Source organism: Budorcas taxicolor, chromosome 13 (genome assembly GCF_023091745.1).
Source record: "Budorcas taxicolor isolate Tak-1 chromosome 13, Takin1.1, whole genome shotgun sequence".
NCBI lineage: Eukaryota > Metazoa > Chordata > Mammalia > Artiodactyla > Bovidae > Budorcas > Budorcas taxicolor.
The window spans coordinates 26,176,197-26,190,919 of NC_068922.1; positions in this window are offsets into that span (position 1 = coordinate 26,176,197).

Sequence of the window (14,723 nt, forward strand, 5' to 3'; positions counted from 1 at the left end):
CAGTCGTGTCCGACTTCTAGCAACCCCATGGACTTCAGCCTTCCAGGCTCCTCCATCCACGGGATTTTCCAGGCAAGAGTACTGGAGTGGGGTGCCATTGCCTTTTCTGCCAAATGACCATAGTGTTGACAAAATGTAATTGACCTTGATTTACGGTCAATATTTTTCTCCCCAAAGTGTTCAAATTAGTCGCATTTATAATGACTTCCAATACCAAATCAGAAACCTCAGTATGTAGGTAATCCACACCTGTGATGCCTGTTTCTCACAAACTTAAGAAAAGTATAAGCATTCCCCTAAATTAGGAATAACACAACACTGTTGCTGTTAGTGGCCTCATGTAATTATATGAGAAATGAGTGATTATACTGAAATAAAATAATGATAATATATCATACAGTTGGATACCATTCCCTCTGGAAAGGCAGCACAACAAAACAGCAAAACACATCAAAGGGATAATATGCATATATTCAAGATTACTTTTTAGATTCTTGGACATTTCTCAGGCCTCAGTGAAATAAACAGACTTTGCGACCTGAGGAACACAAAGCTCAGCAAAGTTTCAGGGAAAATTGCTTCAATTCACATAAAACTTGTTGTCAGGAAAAATAAGGATAGCTACTATTTTCTTTTTTAAAAATAATTTTTATGATTTATTTTTTAATTTTTATTTTCTATTCGAGTATAGTTGATTTACAATGTTTTGTTAGTTTCAGGTGTATGGGAAACTGGTTCAGTTATACATGTCCCTAAGAATAACTAATATTTTCCAAGTGCTGATTTTTTTTACTGGTTTCTCTCCTCACTGTTCGACATGATTTATTTTATTTAACACTCACAAAAATTCCTGCAAGGTAGGGGTTAGTAGCTTTAGTTTAGAAATGCGTTGTCTCAGGCCTAGAGCGATAAAAGAACTCACCCATTTATAGTGAATTCCAGTGTATCTGTTTTCTTTCCCATCCTCATTCTTTTGGCGGGGGGGCTCACAAGTACTGTCAGAGATAACAGAGAAGGCATTTTGGAAATGGAATTCAAAACAAAGAAAGAGACTATAGTTAATCTGTATTATATATTTATATTGAAATATATCAATATAAATTATATATAATGTATAGTATGTGTATTCTATGCTGTGTATTATATAGTTACACTGTTTTATATATTTAAAAGTTGCTGAAAGAATAGATATGAAAAGTTCTCATCACAGGAAGAAAATAATTTGTAACTAGTGTAATGACAAGTGTGAACTAGACTTCCTGTGGTGATCATTTTGCAATATATACATACATTAAATCATTACATCATACAAGTGAAACTAACACAATGTTATATGTCAATTATACCTCGTTAAAAAAAAACACTACTGATATAAAAAAAGGAAAAACTAGACCAACATGACAATGGCATCCAGGGGTGGTGGTTTAGTTGCTAAGTGGTGTCTGACTCTTGCAACCCCATGGACTGTAGCTTGCCAGGCTTCTCTGCCCATGGGATTCTCCAGGCAAGAGTACTGGAGTGGGTTGCCATTTCTTTCTCCAGGAGATCTTCCTGACCCAGGAATCGAACCTGGGTCTCCATTGCAGGCAGATTCTTTACCAACTGAGCTGGAAGGGAAGCCCCAATGTCATCCTAGGCCTGTGCTGTACTTGGTTGTGACTGACTCTTTTGCAACCCTGTGTCCACAACAACTGTGTCCACCAGGCTCCTCTGTTCATTGGATTTCCCAGGCAAGAATACTGGAGTGGCTTGCCATCTCCTACTCCAGGGGATCTTCTCGACCCATCTGATCTGGGTCTAATCTGGGTCTTTTACCTCTCCTGCACTGGCTGCACTGGCAAGGGAATTCTTTATCAGTGCACCACCTAGGAGGTTGTCAGCCTAGTCATGTCCATATAAAAATTGCCATAATTGGCTTAAGTTTCAGGTCTATTAGCACAAGCACTGATGTTCACAACCCATCCACCTTGTATTATAATTTGTGAACAGCAAGGAAAAAATAATGATGCACCATTTCATATACATTGACTTTACCATGGACTAAAGTTAAGGTCTTGGCAAGTTTAAGTGATGGCAGCTAAGCAATGGCAGAAATTGTTGGAACTATTGCTTACTTGTACTTCAAGTCTTGCCATCTCTAACTATTTAAACTGAATTATGAGTGTATGTGTGAATATAATACAGTTTAGGATACTAAATAAATTGTTAAAGGAAACACAAGTTCATCATGGCAAGGTAGAGGGATATTTCTGCACAAAGGACTAATTTTCTTCCACCCTTTTCATTCTGTGAAGAGAGAAGCTTCCCTTTCTCTGGTCCCAAGTAAAAATGGGATTGAATGGAACTAAATGGTCACAGGTTAGCTGTAGAGGGTGAGGGTATGCCCTGGGAAACAGGCAGGAAGCTACAGGGACCAAAATGGCATCAGAGAGAGGGTGTAAGGAAAGCTATTGGAAAACTCTCTACCAAATAGGAGAAACATGGCTGAAATAGAGATTACCAATTCAAATGTCCTTTGGTATCTGACTTTGGAGAGGCAATAGGGTAGAGCACCCAGGATTAGGGGCTCTGGATTCAGCCACTTGGGTTCCCATCCCAGTTTCACCACTTATTGACTGTGTGACCTTGGGCAAGCCTGTGCCTAACTTCTCTGTGCCTCAGATAGTACCCACTTTCTTCAGTTGCTTTTGTCCCCTTATGTAATATCTTTTTACATTTAAGCTAAATGAGATTAACCTTAAAGTGTGTGCTTGCGTGCTCAGTTACTCTGTCATGTCCAACTCTTAGGGACCCCATGGACTGTAGCCCAACAGGCTCCTCTGTCCATAGGATTTCCCATGCAAGAATACTGGAGTGGGTTGCCATTTCCTTCTCCAGGGGATCTTCCTGACCCAGGTATCAAACCTGTGTCTCCTACATTGGCAGGTAGTACTACTTTACTACTGAGCCACCTGCAAAGCCCCTACCTGTAAAGAGTGACCAAATATTGACCAGGACCAACAATTAATCTCAGATCTTTTAACATGATATTCATATGTTGATTCCATACCACAAAAATGCTCTTAACAAGGATCGCTGTTATGGAAAATAGTAATGGGAGGTTAATAGAGGGATAGAATAGAGGGGGAAAGTGGGGAAAGTAACAGATACTGAAAATGATGAAGAGAGAGGTGATAGAGTGGAGATGAGAAGTAGTAAAATGAATGTCAAATATGAAAAGAAGGAGGGAATGGTTGGTGATTAAAAGACATTATGCATCTTAGTAGTGGGTGAAATGAGCCTTATGTATTACAGTATTTCTAATTTGAGCAACAATTTGTAAGCTATAAATGTTTATAATGAGTGTAATTTGTTCAACTTCTGTTATGGAATAATGTAAGACATAGTGTTAGCTATTAAGAGACACTTTGCAGATTTACAAAGGGATAATTAATTTTTTATTGGAACATAACAGATTCAAACATAAATCATTTTATTACTCTTACAAATTAGAAAAATTTATGTTTTAGATAAACCTAAAAAATAAGCTTATCTATAGCTGTGCTAGTATCTAGATTTAAGAGAGACTAAAGAAAAATGACAACTAAATGCAAAGCCTGATCCTTGATTCAATCCTGGATTGAAGAAAACAGTATAAAGCATATCAATGGGAAAACTGAATCAATTTGACTAGGGACTCTATATCAGATAATATTATCATGTCAATGTGTATTTCCTGAATGAACTTTTGGGCCAACCCAATAGTTGGTGAATCTAGGTTAAGGATATTTGAGTCTCATTCTAATATTTTTTCAACTTCCTTGTAGGTTTTTCAATTTTCAAAATAAAAACTAGGGAAATTACACAGCTTTAAAATCTACATGAAGTCAGAAATCTGGATGAAAAATGGCTGAGATTACTGGGGAAGTAATAATGTGAGTAATTTAGGTTTTAAACACTTAATTCTCTAATTCCATAAAGAAAGATATACAGACAATCCATTCATCATTCTGCTATTCAATCAATTAGATGACTCTCTTAGAATGTAGCTGATTCAATTGCTCTGATTGATACCTCTTCTAAGATAGAACAGAAATGGAAATCAGGAAAACCTTTTTCTTTCTTCTCTGACTAGATCAATTTTATGAGATAAATTAAGCCAGTAATATCAAAGAGATAGAATACATGTTACATAAATGATACAAAGGTCTTTAAAATCATTGAGGAAGCCAATACGGACAAATATGTAAATACAGAAATCCAGGTTAGCTCTGAAGAATACTAGCACTGGCTTCTCTCAGTTTCCCAGAAGTGTCATGTAGAAAGATGACCACAAGACCCAATCACACCTTTTGAAATAAAAGGAAGAGAGGTGGAAAAATTCTCACTAAATTCAATTCTGGGGGAATAAAAGAGAAATTCCTTTTTTAAAATCATGTACTCTACATTCAGAATAATAAGACAGAAAGCATTAAAGAAGATAGGAAATCTTAAATTAACTTCCCGCTAGCCCCTGACACATGGATGTAAGGAGGACAGTTACAAGAATGGTTTTCCAACAAGTTCTTTTTTTTTTTCATAAATTTTTATTGAAGCATAATTCATTTACTATGCTGTTTTTAGTTTTAGCTGTACATCAAAGTGACTCAGTTATATATATATATATATGGCATTACCAAATATTTTTATAATTAATTAATTAATTTTAATTGGAGGTTAATTACTTTACAATATGTGGTAGTTTCTGCCATACATTGACATGAATCAGCCACAGGTGTACATGTGTCCCCCATCCTGAACGCCCCCCCACCTCCCTCCCCACCCTTCCCTCTGGGTTGTCCTAGCGCACCAGTTTTGAGTGCCCTGTTTCATGCATCAAACTTGGACTGTTCGTCTGTTTCACATATGGTAATATACATGTTTAAATGCTATTCTCTCAAATCATCCCACCCTCGCCTTCTCCCACAGAGTCCAAAAGTCTGTTCTTTATATCTGTGTTTCTTTTGCTGTCTCACATAAAGGGTCATCATTACCATCTTTCTAAATTCCATATATATGTGTTAACATACTGTATTGGTTTTTCTTTCTGACTTACTTCACTCTGTATAATCAGCTCCAGTTTCATCCACCTCATTAGAACTGATTCAAATGTGTTCTTTTTAACAGCTGAGTAATATTCCATTGTGTATATGTACCACAGCTTTCTTATCCGTTCATCTGCCAATGGACATCTAGGTTGCTTCCACGTCCTAGCTATTGTAAACCGTGCTAGTGTAAACAGCTAGTGTAAACAGGAACATTGGGGTACACGAGTCTCTTTCAATTCTGGTTTCCTCAGTGTGTATGCCCAGCAGTGGGATTGCTGGGTTGTATGGCAGTTCTATTTTCAGTTTTTTAAGGAATCTCCACACTGTTCTCCATAGTGGCTGTACTAGTTTGCATTCCCACTAGCAGTGTAAGAGGGTTCCCTTTTCTCTGCACCCTCTCCAGCATTTATTGTTTGTAGACTTTTTGATAGCAGCGTGAGATGGTACCTCATTGTGGTTTTGATTTGCATTTATCCGATAATGAGAGATGTTGAGCATCTTCATGTGTTTGTTAGCCATCTGTATGTCTTCTTTGGAGAAATGTCTGTTTAGTTCTTTGGCCCATTTTTTGGTTGGGTCGTTTATTTTTCTGGTATTGAGCTGCATGCGTTGTTTGTATATTTTTGAGATTAACTCTTTGTCCATTGCTTCATTTGCTATTATTTTCTCCACTTTGAAAGCTGTCTTTTTACCTTGCTTATAGTTTCCTTCATTGTGCAAAAGCTTTTAAGTTTAATTAGGTCCCATTACTTTGCCAACAAAGGTCCGTCTAGTCAAGGCTATGGTTTTTCCAGTGGTCATGTATGGATGTGAGAGCTGGACTGTGAAGAAAGCTGAGCACCAAAGGATTGACGCTTTTGAACTGAGGTGTTGGAGAAGACTCTTATGAGTCCCTTGGACTGCAAGGAGATCCAGCCAGTCCATTCTAAAGGAGATCAGTCCTGAATAGTCATTGGAAGGACTGATGTTGAAACTGAAACTCCAATACTTTGGCCACCTGATGCAAAGAACTGACTCATTTGAAAAGACCCTGATGCTGGGAAAGATTGAAGGTGGGAGGAGAAGGGGATGACAGAGGATGAGATGGTTGGATGGCATCACTGACTCAATGGGCATGAGTTTGAGTAAACCCTGGGAGTTGGTGATGGACAGGGAGGTCTGGCATGCTGCAGTCCATGGGGTCTCAAAGAGCTGGACATGATGAGAGACTGAACTGAACTGAACTGTTAATCTCATAAATTTCTACATCAGATCTCCATCTAAAACAGGAAACAGCTAACACCCAAATGTGCACAGAGAGAATCTCAGGCCTCTCCTGTCCCTGTCTGTTGCCTTCCTATTGGCAAAGTCTCAGCTAATACTAATCACTTCAGCATAAATATATGTACATATATACACAAATATGCATTATGTGTGTATATTCATATTTATATATGTATATGTTACTAAAATTCAACAGTAACTATAGCAACTAGATCAAAATATTGAGATGAGGAAGAAGTCATATATCAGTGATATTTTAAGAACTGCCAGCCCATAGCAGAAATAAAACTCAAGCTGATTTTTCATCTGTTTGGTTTTTGATTTTAAGTTCTCTTCAGTGGCTCCACCTTTATCCCTGCACCTGGTAAACTGCTTTAGCCATCCCTTCCCTGGTAGAAAGTTTGAAAAATTGGAAAGGACCAGAGATGAGCTAGAAGATTTTACTTTGGAATAAGACAAGAAAAGTATCTGGCAAAAATGACCAGAGATACTAAGAGCAGGGTAGGCTGACTTCTGGGAGAGGGTTTGGGTAGGAAGTTGAGAGTGGAGATGAAGGATAATTTAGGGAAAAAAGCTGCTGTCTTCTTTGATAGTGGCAGACTAGTAATGATTTTCAGTAACAATAAAATCAATAATAAATAACATCATATTTCAGATATTGTTGTAAATGCTGTACATGACTTCATGTGTTAAGTCTATTTACTCTCACAATAATCTTATGATATGTGTGCCATTATCATTCCCACTTTACAGATGAAATAACTGAGGCAGATGAAGTAACTACTAAGAATTGACAGAGACAGTTGTTAACCAATGCAGTAAGGCTTCGGACCTCACTCTCAACTACTTCACTGTGCGTTTCTTGAGAAACAAAGACTTGAACTGTCATCAGTTTTATTTTTCAGTCAGACAGCTGCTCCTGTAAATTGATGTGGCGCAGAGACCAAAGTGCATAGGGAGTATTTGAGTTATACGAGGACAAGGTGATGAGGTTGTGAAAACAGGAGAAAGTGAACGGAATCCAGAGAGACTTGGCAAAACCAGGATTTCATGGGGACTAAGTAAAATCAGAAGATAAGAATGAGTCATTGATGACTCAAAAAATTAAGCTTTAGTAATACAGGAAATGATGGTGCCACTGACAGAGGGTGGGAAATGAACAAGTGGGTGGACTGGTGGGTGGATTGGTGGGTGGAAGCTGATGGTGAATTTAGCTTTGATAATCCAAGGAGAAAACTTCAAAAAGCATTTAGTGACACTGCAACTATCGAGACGAGACGAAAAATGGAAAAGAATATCTCGGAAGTAGTAGTATAGATGACACAGGACACAGTGGAAATTTTATGTGATGCGCTGATTGAGCACTTTGAATCCTGCTTCATTTTAAGAGGGTTCGAGGCAGTTTACACTAAAATGAACAGGAAATTATTGTTGATATATTAATCTGGTATATAAATTCATTTATTTTTAACTTCATCTTTTTCTTTTCCAAATAAAATGATTTTGTTTTTTTTCCCTTGACCCTTTCCTAGATCTAAAACTTCATTCATCCAGTTATATTTATTTCTAAGTCTTTATTGAACTTGTCACAATATTTCTTCTGTTTCATGTTTTGGTATTTTGGCTGTGAGGCACGTGGGATCTTAGCTCTCTCACCAGGGATCACATCTACACCCCCTGCATTGGAAGGTGAAGCTTTACCCAGTGGACCACCAGGGAGGTCCCGATACTCATTTTTAAGCAAGTTTTTTGGTAATCCTCTGAATTGGCGTGGTAATAGTTTTTATCACACATACTGTTTGGTGTTGTCTCATTTTGCTTTGTTATGTATCATATAAAATAGTGGAGTCTAAGTGGTAAGGATCATGGCAATAGCATTTGAAAATCGTGATTGAAATTATATGTGTACATATATATATTTTTTTCCACCATGTATTTATACCTTTGCTCTCCTATTTTCCCAACAGCAGTTAATTTTTGCAGATTTTTAATGAAAAGTTTTGAAACTAGTCTCCCTCCTCCAGGATCTAAGAAACTAAGAACTTTGATGGATCTTTGACTTCCGTGGTAATAATTATGGTAATAGATGTGTCAGGTAAGAGAATTTGTGGGTGGAATTAAGCAGGAATTTTGTGTTCTTTCCAGTTACATTTCAGTTTTAGCAGGTTAAGTTGAACTTGGAAACTTCATTTTGTTGTTTAGTAAAATGAGTGTTGGGTTGGTAATAACTGGTTATTGAATTTTGTCCATTTTCATGTGTGATGTACAGGAGAGGTAGAAATTCAGCAGAAACATCATAACATAGTCCAAGCAACCCACGAAGGCCCATTATCTTGGTAAGAGTGGAATTTCAGATATGGATGGAAATCATAATGACGGGGCAGTGAAAAGAGGAAGGGCCAGGCAGGATCTGGCAATCTAAATATCATATCATCAATAATGCAGGATGTGAACAATCGGTGAAACAAGGTGTGGCTTGTCAACTCTCTACACTATCTTCTCAACTACTTTTTAAAATCTAGAACTATTCTAAAATTTAAAAGTTTAGTTTTAAAAGTTGTGATTAGTTAGTTCAAGAAAGTATGTTGATATATAGGAAAGAATTATAGGAAAGCATTTTACCAGAGTATCTGAATCAATAAAAGAAAAAAGTCAAATAGATAAAGCAGTTCAGAAAAACACGGCAACTTGGACATAGTAGAAAATAGAAATTGTGAACAGGAAGACAACCAAAACACTAACCATATTTGGATATTAACGAACCCACGGTTAAGAGTTAGTAAGAAGGGTGGGCTGGTTCTCTCCTGGCAGTAAAGAATAGCTCTTTTCCAGAAGCTTCCTTGAGACCCTTTTATAGTGCTTGCTGCCCCTCAACTGATTAAACATAGTCTTTGAGGTTGAATGTTGAAATACATCCCTGAATCAAGAGCTTGGCAGAGAGGTAGATTCCTAAGCCACAAGAACTTGACTCCTCTGGAGTTTCTTCAAACAAACTGTGGATGGTTGTGATGTCATAAGCCCTTATAAAAAAACGCTTCAAAAGTACTGCAAGGCTGATGTAACAAGTTCCCCATTGTCCTTTTTGTGAGCAGTCCTGGAGAAATTCCTATCTGATCCTAAAATCAAAAGTAGTTGCGACTTTCCCGAGCTGTTGTGTTTGTTTTTATCTCAAGGACATAATGAATCGGATCTGCCACGGCTTTCTTTTTCACCCTGACTGCTTCTGCTGCCCACCGATATCCAGCTTATCTCCTTCCACAGGGAAGGCGGGACTTTCCAGCTCTCTCCAGGGTGGAGCCACGAGACTAGCTCTGGCCATTAAGAATGAGCCAAAGCAACACCACCAACGCATATAATTGCTAGTGCAAGATCCTTCAAAGCCCTTTTTTTCCTCTGCAGAGTGACCGACCGCATGAGAGACAGTGACTCCTCAATGGCATAAAAATTAGAGAGGGGAGTGGGGAGCAGGCCTCCAGGTCACCTGTAGAGAACCTGTAACCGGAAAGAGAAACTAAAGCCTCATGGTTTCAAGCCCCTGAGATTTTGAGATTGTTTTTACCATAGCAAAACACAGTCTATCCTGCCTAATATAAATATGTCCAGCTGTCTATATAGCCTATTAATGGACAGATAGCTGGTTGTTATTTTATGTATTTTAGTCTAATTTCTTTATTGCTTTGCCTCAAACTTTTTTTTATATCATTCAGCACAGTTGAATGTATCCAGTCTTGTCACAGCTTATGCATCCTTGTAGGCCATTTTGGATGCATAAAGTATGCATAAACAGTGACAAGATAGGATACATTAATCTGTGTTAAATAATTATAGGCCATTTGGGGGGGGTTTCCCACGTGGCGCTAGTGATAAAGAACACGCCTGCCAGTGCAGGAGATGCAAGCGACTTGGGTTCGATCCCTGGGTGGGAAAAACCCCTTGGTGGAGGCTGGCAACCCTCTCCGGTATTCTTGCCTAGGAAATCCCATGGACAGAGAGGCCTGGTGGGCTATAGTTCATAGGGTTGCAAAGAGTCAAACACGACTGAAGTGATTTAGCAGCAGCAGCAGGCCATTTTATATGCAGGTCAGGAAGCAACAGGTAGAACTGGACATGGAACAACAGACTGGTTCCAAATAGGAAAAGGAGTACGTCAAGGCTATGTATATTGTCACCCTGCTTATTCAGCTTATACACAGAGTACATCATGAGGAACGCTGGGCTGGAAGAAGCACAAGCTGGAATCAAGATTGCCGGGAGAAACATCAATAACCTCAGATATGCAGATGACACCACCCTGATGGAAGAAAGTGAAGAAGAACTAAAAAGCCTCTTGATGAAAGTGAAAAGTGGAAAGTGAAAAAGTTGGCTTAAAGCTCAACATTCAGAAAAGTAGGATCATGGCACCTGGTCCCATCACTTCATGGGAAATAGATGGGGAAACAGTGGACACAGTGTCAGACTTTATTTTCGGGGGCTCCAAAATCACTGCAGATGGTGACTGCAGCCATGAAATTAAAAGACGCTTACTGCTTGAAAGAAAAGTTATGACCAACCTAGATAGCATATTGAAAAGCAGAGACATTACTTTGCCAACAAAGGTCCATCTAGTCAAGGCTATGGTTTTTCCAGTGGTCATGTATGGATGTGAGAGTTGAACTGGGAAGAAAGCTGAGTGCCGAAGAATTAATGCTTTTGAACTGTGGTGTTGGAGAAGACTCTTGAGAGTCGCCTGGATTGCAAGGAGATCCAACCAGTCCATTCTGAAGGAGATCAGCCCTGGGATTTCTTTGGAGGGAATGATGCTGAAGCTGAAACTCCAGTACTTTTGCCACCTCATGTGAAGAGTTGACTCATTGGAAAAGACTCTGGTGCTGGGAGGGATTGGGGGCAGGAGGAGAAGGGGATGACAGAGGATGAGATGGCCGGATGGCATCACGGACTCGATGGACGTGAGTCTGAGTGAACTCCGGGAGATGGTGATAGATAGGAAGGCCTGGTGTGCTGAGATTCATAGGGTCGCAGAGTCGGACACGACTGAGCGACTGAACTGAACTGAACTGAAGTAAGGTAAAATAATATATTGGTATGAGAAGAACATCAGTATCAGTATGAGTATCCTATACAGGATAAACAGATTTTTGAACACAGGCTGCTTTGGAAATTTTCTTCAAAGAGAAAATACTTATATAAGCAGAAGACTAGCAACTGCATTTCCAAAGAGCTAACACTAGAGGGCGTGTGGAGTTAGAGTACAGCATGACCCCCATTGGCCTGTATAGGTGCTCTAAGAAGAGATGTTATTGCCCAAGGATTTAAGTAGGAGTTTTGGTTTGTGTATTTTTTCATATTTTAAATTTCAGAAATCAAATGATGAAATGAATTGGAGCTTGCTTGTCTGTAATGTTATTTTACTATGAAATTCAGACTTCAAGGGTGTGATACTTGGGTATTTTGGAGTCTCTGTTCTCACAGGCATTTTATTCTTATGCAGAATCCTACCCAAACTTGTTTAGTATTCTACAGGTTTTGTTTTTTTTCCCACTTCTTCCCTCAAAACCAACAAGTCTGACTCCCTCTTCCTGGGTGAGGCCTGGTAAGTGGAAGCTTTGTTATTCTGACAATTTAATTTGAGATAAAGTGTTGATGGCTGACAATGCCTTACTATTAACCATGCCTACAGGCTTCCCAGGTGGTGCCAGTGGTAAAGAACCCACCTGCCAGTGCAGGAGACTAAGAGACATGGGTTCAGTACCTGGGTCAGGAAGGTCCCCCGGAGGAGGGCATGGCAACCCACTCCGTATTCTTGCCTGGGAAATCCTATGGACTGAGGAGCCTGGTAGGCTACAGTCCATGGGGTCTCAGACACTCAGACATGACTGAAGTGACTTAGCATGCATGCAACCATACCTACCTGTCCAGATAGGATTATGTTTTTATCTGAAAATGTATTTGTTTAATCTAAAGGGGACTACAGAAGTAAGTATGAAAGTTGCTTCATCATAGAGGACCTTCCAAGCTTGAGTATCATATGATCTTCCTGAATGTATCCATGAGCCTAAATTCACAGCAATTCATCCATTACCCAAGATGGTAGTTCTGTCAGTGGAATTGTGACTCATATGGCAAGTTGAATACTATAAATATTTGATAGAAGAATTTTGTTATTCAAATCCCTAGTTGAGGATAAAGCATCTGGAGTTTTGGTATGTTACATGCTATTTTTGTGCTTGTTTAAATTTTGGAAATAGTGACGGGAATTGATACAGGGTTAAAATGCATTTGATAATCTTCTAACATTCCTCAGTCAACGACCACAACCTTCTCCCTTTCATGAAAAGTATAGAATAAATGAAAGAACTCAGATTTTGGAGTCAAGTAAATCTAGATTTAGACTCAGGCTACCACATTATGCAAATTAAAATAGATGTCAATTTCACTGACATTTCAGGGATTTGGGGGAAGCTTTATGTCATATGAAAAGTACCTGGAATACTGTAAGATGATGCTAACTTGATCTTTTTCATCATTTTTTGTCAGATATATCAATTATGAACAAAATTAATTTATTTAAATTGCATTTCTATTATGTAGAATTGAAATGGCATTTCTTATTAATACTGGTAAAGTGAAGCAGCTGATGGAGAGTACTAATGGTGAGATGACCAAGGGTGGCAGAGCAGATTTGGGATTGGTTTTGGCAAACCAGAGAGCAGTCAGTGTTGTGACATCATCAGTCCACCATGTGAGTTCCTAGCATTCTAGTTCTCAGTGGGGACATTCTGGTTGGCAGTCTCCAGCCTCTCACCTAAACTTTCATCCCCATCACAATTCTCTTTTTATTCACATGATTCTAGATAATAAGGAAATGAAAACCTAGAATAGCATAGACAATATAGTTAAGATCCTTGTGTTGCTTGAACATGATCTAGGGTTCTTTTCTTTCTAAGTCTTAACTGAATTTGTTACAATATTGCTTCTGTTTTCTGTTTTGGTTTTTAGGCTGTGGGGCATGTAGGATCCTAGCTCCCCAACCAGTGATGGAATCTGCACCCACTTCATTGGAAGGTGAAGTCTTAACCACTGGACTGCCAAGGAAGTCCCTAGGGTTCATTTGTTGAATTAATCTTTTCAACAGAATAACAAACTAAAGAAATATTCCATTCTGAGGGTAATCCTCAGCTCATCTATTACTTTAGCTTCTGCCAAAATAATTTTATATACCTGGTGACATTCAATTATTTTAAGGTGTCATTTTCAAAACAACTGTGTAACATATTATTTTTTAATCAATTAGAATGTTTCCAAAATCAATTACAAAGCAATATACATAGGAAGAAAAATTTCTACTATAAGTGCCTGTTATAAAATGTGCCTTGTAGAAGGTTCTTTATCTGGGTGATTACTGAACATCAGCAATTCTAATACTGATCTAGACCACTCTTATCTGCAGAGTGAATACAAAGGAAAATGTAAAATTCCATGAAATCCCTGATTATATATGCCTAATTTCCATTGAGTCAGAGCTTGTTCTTTGACATTCTTTGCTACAGATCTTTCATGTTTTCATTCATTTCCTGGAGTCTGAAATGACTGGACTGGGTGACATTCTCTCCATAGTTTCTGTCCTGTGTCTCAAAGTCATTCTAGGGAAGAACAATCAGTTTAGTTTCATCATCCTTTCTTTAGAGGGAGAAGTAACTCCAGTCAAAGTATTAATTTCCATGATCGTTCTATTGTAACATCTTGTTTGAACCGGGGACAGTGGTCAAAACTGATTAAAATACAATTAATGTGCACTCTCTTGGGTTTCACTGTAAAATATAATTGTGTGCACTTCAAATTTAGTTAATTAAGTTTTTATAGCTAAATTTTCTGATCTTTTTTTTGTTACTTGTATCATTTTGAATCATGCATATATTATTAAAGTTTAAGAAAGCTATTTCAGACAGGAATCCACTATATTTTTCTAGTCTGACATTCTTCTCAAATTTCACTGAGGAACCAGAAGACTGATGAATCACCTCTACCCTAAGGACAGACTTCTTGGACTTTGTTCTGAGTTGTCACTGCTTTCTCTTCCCTTCCCCATCTCCTCTTACCCACACCTGAGCAGAAGAATTGATGTTTTTGAACTGTGGTATTCAGTCCATCCCAAAGGAAATCAGTTCTGAATATTCATTGGAAGGGCTGATGCTGAAGCTGAAACTCCAATACTTTGGCCACCTGATGCAAAGAACTGACTCATTTGAAAAGACCCTGATGCTGGGAAAGATTGAAGGCTGGAAGAGAAGGGGATGACAGAGGATGAGATGGCTGGATGGCATCACTGACTCAATGGACATGAATTTGAGTAAACTCCGGGAGTTTGGATGGACACGGAGGGCTGGCATGCTACAG